Below are 6769 nucleotides of genomic sequence, written 5' to 3'. Positions count from 1 at the left end.
CCATGCTGGATTACTGTGTAGACTGTCTAAATCAGTTTGCCAGACAGGTGGCCTGGGGAGTTTACATCCCAGCTGTGAATTTGAGGGACTGTTGTCTCCAGCACTGTGGGTTTGGCAATAAAGTGGTACCTCAGGTTACATACGTTTCAGTTTACATACACTTCAGGTTACAGACTCCGCTACCCAGAAATAGTGCTTCAGGTTAAGAACTTTGCTTCAGGATGATAACAGAAATCGTGCTCCAGCGGCGCGGCAGCAGCAGGAGGCCCCATTAGCTAAAGTGGTGCTTCAGGTTAAGAACGGACCTCCGGAACGAATTAAGTACTTAACCTGTGGTACCACTGTATACTACTGCTGTAAATGGAGGTTTCCTCTAGCTGTCATAATAGTCATTGATTCCATTCCATCTAAACTTCTTTAAAAGCTACATATAAAAACACAAAAAACTGGTTGGGTAAACAATATACAGTACCAGAATAATAATTTTTTAAAAAAATCTTTTTAAATTTAAGGAACAAGAGAGGGAGATGACATGCAAGAATCTACATTCATTCAGAAAACTTTATCCCATTCTTTAGCCAAAAAGGCTCTCTAGAATGGCTTATTGTTCATTTTAGAGATATATATTTATATATTTTTATATAACAACCAGAGTCCTTGCTTTCAGACATGACAGAAAAGGAACAATGGATGGGGAGGGAAGAGGGCAACTGGCAAATTCTGCACCAAATCCTTGATGTTACAAGGTTCTTGTCCTGATCCACCGGCCCAAAGCAGGGCTTGTAGGAGTGGCTTGATGCAGACACACTGAAGAAAGATGTCAAAAAACAACAGAGTGATCAGTTCCAGTGCTTTATTTTAAGAAGGAAACATAGGCTGCACAGCCTGCAGAGCCCCACTGCCTTTGCATATGCAGGACGGACACTGCAACAGTGAGAGGCCGTCATGACTAGTCTGCACCCAAGCAAACGTTTTATACATTCTTTATACCCAAAGCAGCATGTGTCACTTTGGCCAGAACTTCCCATCACTTCACCTGACCAGATGAGAGCATAGGTGGCAAATACCCAAGTCTTACAGACAGTTCCCCTTTCTGGGCTCAGAGCCCAGCACCCCAAGCCCATCGATAAGGATAACATCAAAGCAAGGCAATCAGTTTATATCACAGCAAGTGAATATAAACATATATGAGTTTATTGTTACAACATCTACCAATTAGTTGTGGGGTTATCTTGACTATGAAGATGGTGTTTGCAGAGCTTCCGGAACAGTTTTTGTAACAGGGGATTGCTGGGGTGTTTTGCCTTGACAGTACCTGGGAAACAGCCTTCTTGGAAGTTGCTGCAATTGAGCCATACCTTGTTGACCTTAAAGGATGAGGACTTGGCGCTCTGAGTCCTTGCCGGAATCCGACACCACCTTGTTGGTTCTGCAGTGCCAACACCCGCAAAGGTGCTCTTCCTTACAGATCACTTGGTTCTAAAATCTTCCGGGGGGGGTGCCTGGCCCAGCCAGCTGAGAGTAACAGTGAGTTGTCCCCCCCCCCCGCTACCTCTACCTCCTGCTGCTACCACTACCTCCTGCTGCTGTGTCTCTTCTGCCATGAATGTCTTCTCTATGGGCACTTTCAAAGAACAACCTCTCCATTCTGTATCATGTAGTCCACCACACATGGGAAGGGCCATGGCTCAGTGGTACAGCATCTGCTCTGCATGCGTAAAGTCCCCTAGCATCTGTCCTGTTGGGTCAAGTCAAAGGCCTATCTGGTCCAGCATCTGGGTCTCACAGTGGCTAGCCAGCTGGTCTATGGGAAGCCTGCATGCAGGACCCAAGTACAACGGCACCTTCCTCGCTTGTGATTCCCAGCAACTGATAGAGGCAAAGCACTGGCATTATGGCCATAGTGGTGGCATCTAAGCTGGTAGCTATCACTACACCAGGTATGGCTGGGAGAGAGCCCTCCCTGGAATCCTGGAGGTCTGCTCCTAAGTCAGTGTAGATTACTGTGCTAGATCAATAACCTGACTCTGGATAAGGCAGCTTCATATGTACCACCCTATTCTCTGCTTCTGTGCAGATCTGAGAGCGCAGAAAGACCCATTTCCTGACAGCTATCTGATACGCTCCAAAGTGAACTGAACCTATCGCAGAGTGTGGATGGTGCCCTATATTTGACCTCACATCTGCAAGAGCTGCATACAGAGACCAGGGTGGAAGGCCATGAAGTATGCTAGTAGAGGAGATCTTCTCTTGCATGATGCTTTCTGTATTTAGTAAAGGCATCCATACAGTGCCAATGGAGCCACCACACCTTTTCCTCTAAGCCACAAGAGGTTGAGGACGGTCTTTGCTGGAGCATCACTGCCACCTCTGACAACCCCATAAACACAGCTAGTTGCTGGCCAGGACCAGCCTGAAAGCCTTTGAAGAAATGGATGCTTGTAGGTCTGCAGCCCCACTACCGCATGGGATGTATGGCACCCTTTCAGTTGCAGCGCTCATGTGGGTGTTAGTGGAACTCGCCAATAAGAATTATGATAGAGATGACAGCTCCCAATTGGCATGGCTCAAGGGATTGGGGGGGGGGGACTTTGGCTAGATATCCTCCATAAGCTTCCCACAGCAAGTCTTGCTCTTCACCAACACTATCACCAGCTGCTGCTTTTCCTTATCACGGATATCACGTGCTTGCATGCCAGGCAGACTGATCCTTTGCCTGCTGCTGCACCATTGCCTAGGCAGAAATGAGAGAAATGCAGGAAACCAAGCAGGTTGCAATGGGGAGCAGGAGGGGCATGTCCAGGGGGCTCTTCCGAGTGGGCCCTTGACTGATGCCCCATCATGCTGACCCACCATGCAGTCATAATAACCATAAAATAAAATTAATAATAATAACCACCAAAATAAGTGACATCTGATTCTCCTATGTTAACCAGGGGAGATGAAGGCTGGCTAGCTGGTTGGCCATTCATTATAAACCCTTTAACACAACGGCAGGTGTGAAGTAAATTACTTGGGGGAAGTAACTTGTTAGTTCAGATTAACATGTGCCAAAGCAAACACCCACACAGATATGTTAGCACAGATTTGTGTTGCCTGTCACATTCTCATCAAAGGGAGTTACCAGGAAATATTTCAAAGAACACAAGAAAGATAAGTAGGAGGTTGTTTACTTAAATGTTTGATCTCCATTGCAGGATGCTTTCAGTAAAAAAAAATGGCACTATATAACCTTTAGGCACTTGCCTGGTTATTCAAGGAAGTCCGTAGCTGAGAAAATGGATTTTCTGATGGTCCTAGTCCCGCCCCCTCTTGTTTTTTGGTCTTCTGGAATGCTGCTTTTGTTCCTTGCTGGAACTTTAAGCTCTTTGGGTTGTGTTTTATTACGATTGTGCTTTAAGGAATTTTGTGGGGGGTTTTATATCATAATATGTTTTGATGATGTAAATCATCTTCAGTTCTCCCCTCTGTCCTTTTTGTTACGTTTGTTTTTGTTTTTTAAAAAATCTTATTTCTACATGTTAATATTTATTATTACCATTATCATTGACAAGAGATTTCTACCATGCTCCTTCAACTCTAAAAGGGTTCAAGTTAGAGAAAGTTTTGCAAATCAAAAGAAAACTGGTTCTCCCTCCCTTGTAACAACATTTTTTTATATTCAATGTGGCTAATGTCACAGTTTGACTTCACCCCAGAGGTACATTCCATTGTCTTCTCAAGACAGAGGAATGCCAGCAGCATGTCACAAGTATAACCCGCCCTTCATCGTAAGATGTTCTCAGGGCGGGTCACACTATATACCAATGCATAAAACCACATATAAAAACAAAACATGCTTAAAAACGCAATATACTGTTCAATGAAGACCCACATCTGTTTCACAATTCAGCAGACAGACCCATTGTTATTCAAAAAGCCTGGAAGAAATTTTTCAAACTTTCGGTGTCTTGATTAAATACTTTTTGGCCTGATGACAGACCTAGCAGATAGCATCCACTCCTTGTTAACCGTACCAGATTAATTTGGCGCTTTATTTTCTTTCCTAATGCAATTGTCTACTCAATGACACTTTAAAAGTGGGAGAAAGTAATTACACAGGATCTTAGGGTAAAGGTAAATGTACCCCTGCCCGTACGGGCCAGTCATGTCCGACTCTAGGGTTGTGTGCTCATCTCACTTAAGAGGGCGGGAGCCAGTGCTGTCCGGAGACACTTCCGAGTCACGTGGCCAGCGTGACGAAGCTGCTCTGGCGAGCCAGCACCAGCGCAGCACATGGAAACGCCGTTTACCTTCCCACTATAAAGCGGTACTTATTTATCTACTTGCACTTGGGGTGCTTTCGAACTGCTAGGTGGGCAGGAGCTGGGACCAAAAGACGGGAGCTCACCCCGCCGCGGGGATTCGAACCGCCGACCATACGATCGGCAAGTCCTAGGCACTGAGGTTTTACCCACAGCACCACCCGCATCCCTCAATTCATTATACCATCACAAGGGACTACTAATAAGGCTTGGACATATCAGAGATAGTATGCACTACTTTTGACCTGTTGGATCCTGTGCCAAGAGGGCTCTCAGTTGGTGGGTTCCTTAATGGATCTAGGACCCAACAACTGCCCCATCTTACCAGTGCATGGTGCCCGCTCTGGTTCAGCAGAGACATAACGTACATTGCATCCTCCATGTAGCGTATAATTGCACAACTCTATTTGGGGAGTAAAGCTCCTAGCATGGCAGCTGCTATTCACACTGATCTCTAGATCTCTTGGCCATGTGCAACAAATAGTGCATGCAGAAGTCTGCACCATACGGATGTTGCTGAAGATTCTCAGCACCTTGCCAAAGTCACATGCCTGTCACAGCATTTTGCCTGGGCCAAGTGGGTCAGCAGCTTGCAAGCTATAGCTGTCTCAACTGGCACTACTGGTTGCAAGCCAATCAGCAGCAGGTGCAGTGTATGTGTGTGTATATATAGACTGGATGAGTTTTTACTTCAGCTAACATTCACACAACTACGTATGTTCCATGCGTGCATGGATTTACTCAAGCCACATATTCGACATCTCTAAAAAGTGACCACCACATTCGTAGGTCTATTGGCCTCTTCACTCATTCAGCTGTACATGTGTCACTCAGTATATCAAAGAGGCTAATGGCAGGGTGGGCTTCTATTCATGGTCTCAAAAGAAACAAGTCATTGGTACACATGTTTAGGAATCACTAGTTTAAATCAAAGATATGGCTTGTGGGCAATATCTAGTTCCCCAAAGCCTGGGGGTTTATGGACAGTCTTCTTAGGAGCTACAACATTTCCCTGTAGAGCACACAAATGAAAAGTGTGGTTGTACACACACAACACTAAGCTAAGTTATAACTGTGTCTGTGTGAGCTAAAAGACCACTTCTGAGGTTTCCCTTGGCCCATGAAACAAGAACACTTCTCTGTGGTAGCACTCTGTTCACTTGGGTGTTTCAAAACCAGAGAGCAAGTTTTAATTAATAGAGAAAACCCAGAAGCATCTCACCACAACGTGATTCACAGAGGCAGCACTGAAAAGGCCATACAGCAAGTGGACTCCTAAACAATAAGAACCAAATCCTATAGAGTCCTTCAAACACCATCAGCATGGAAAAAAATATTTAGCTATAGTGAAATAACATACTGTTCAACACTGGCATTAATTGTTTCGAAAACACAGCACACAACAATAGCAGGGATAGGTATACGAGTGACAGATAAAAAATAATTTAACGAATGTTAGCTCTTGTCTCCGATTCAAATCTTTCTGACATATTTCATGTAGCTATTGCTTTCCCTTACCTGGCACACCCAAAAACATTCTAAAAGCGGCATTCCTTTGCAATTACTTTGACATGTTGCTCTCCGCAGAATTGCTCTTGCATGCACCAACAGCACATAAGGTGTCCAGTTAGGATATTTCCCAGTGAAATCTGGACATACATAAACATGTCTGCTTTATTGCACCTGAAGGGTTTCAAACAAAGTCGGCCAAAGACTACCTGTGTAAGCCTCATTGAAAGGAATGGTGATTATGCCTCAAAACCAACTACAGTGGTGTCTCGCAAGACGAAAAGAATCCGTTCTGTGATTCTCTTCGTCTAGCGGTTTTTTCGTCTTGCGAAGCAAGCCCATTGAAGGATTAGCGGATTAGCGCTATTAGCGGCTTATCTGCTGATCGGATCAGCTGGTAAGCGGCTTAGCGGCTTAGAAAAAGGGGGGGGGGACCAGCAGGAACTCGCAAGACATTGTCGTCTTGCGAAGCAAGCCCATAGGAGATTCGTTTTGCGAAGCACCTCCAAAACGGAAAACTCTTTCGTCTAGCGAGTTTTCCGTCTTGCAAGGCATTCGTCTTGTGGGGCACCACTGTAACAGAATTTAGCATTTACGTAGCACCCCTCCATACAATCACTTCAGAAAATCCTTCAGTTTTCAAAAACGGATTGGCATTATTATCCCCATGTTACAGATGAAGGGCTGACACAGAACTGATTCACACAAATATTTCTATCATCTGAGGACCTTAAACAGTGGGGGTGACTTACATGTGTGAACAGACTATTACAGTTAACTACGTAAGGAAAGCCTGCTGGATCAGGCCAACCAGGTGCCTGTGAGAAGCAGGATCCGAACACATGAGCACTTTCTCTCCTCCTGTGGTTTCCAGCAACTGGTATTAAGAAACCTTCTTGCCTCAGACTATGGAACAGAGCATAGTCACCATGGCTTAGTGGCCATTGATAGCCTTA

This window comes from Podarcis bocagei, assembly GCF_964188305.1.
Source record: "Podarcis bocagei genome assembly, chromosome: 4".
NCBI lineage: Eukaryota > Metazoa > Chordata > Lepidosauria > Squamata > Lacertidae > Podarcis > Podarcis bocagei.
This window is presented reverse-complemented; position numbering follows the sequence as displayed.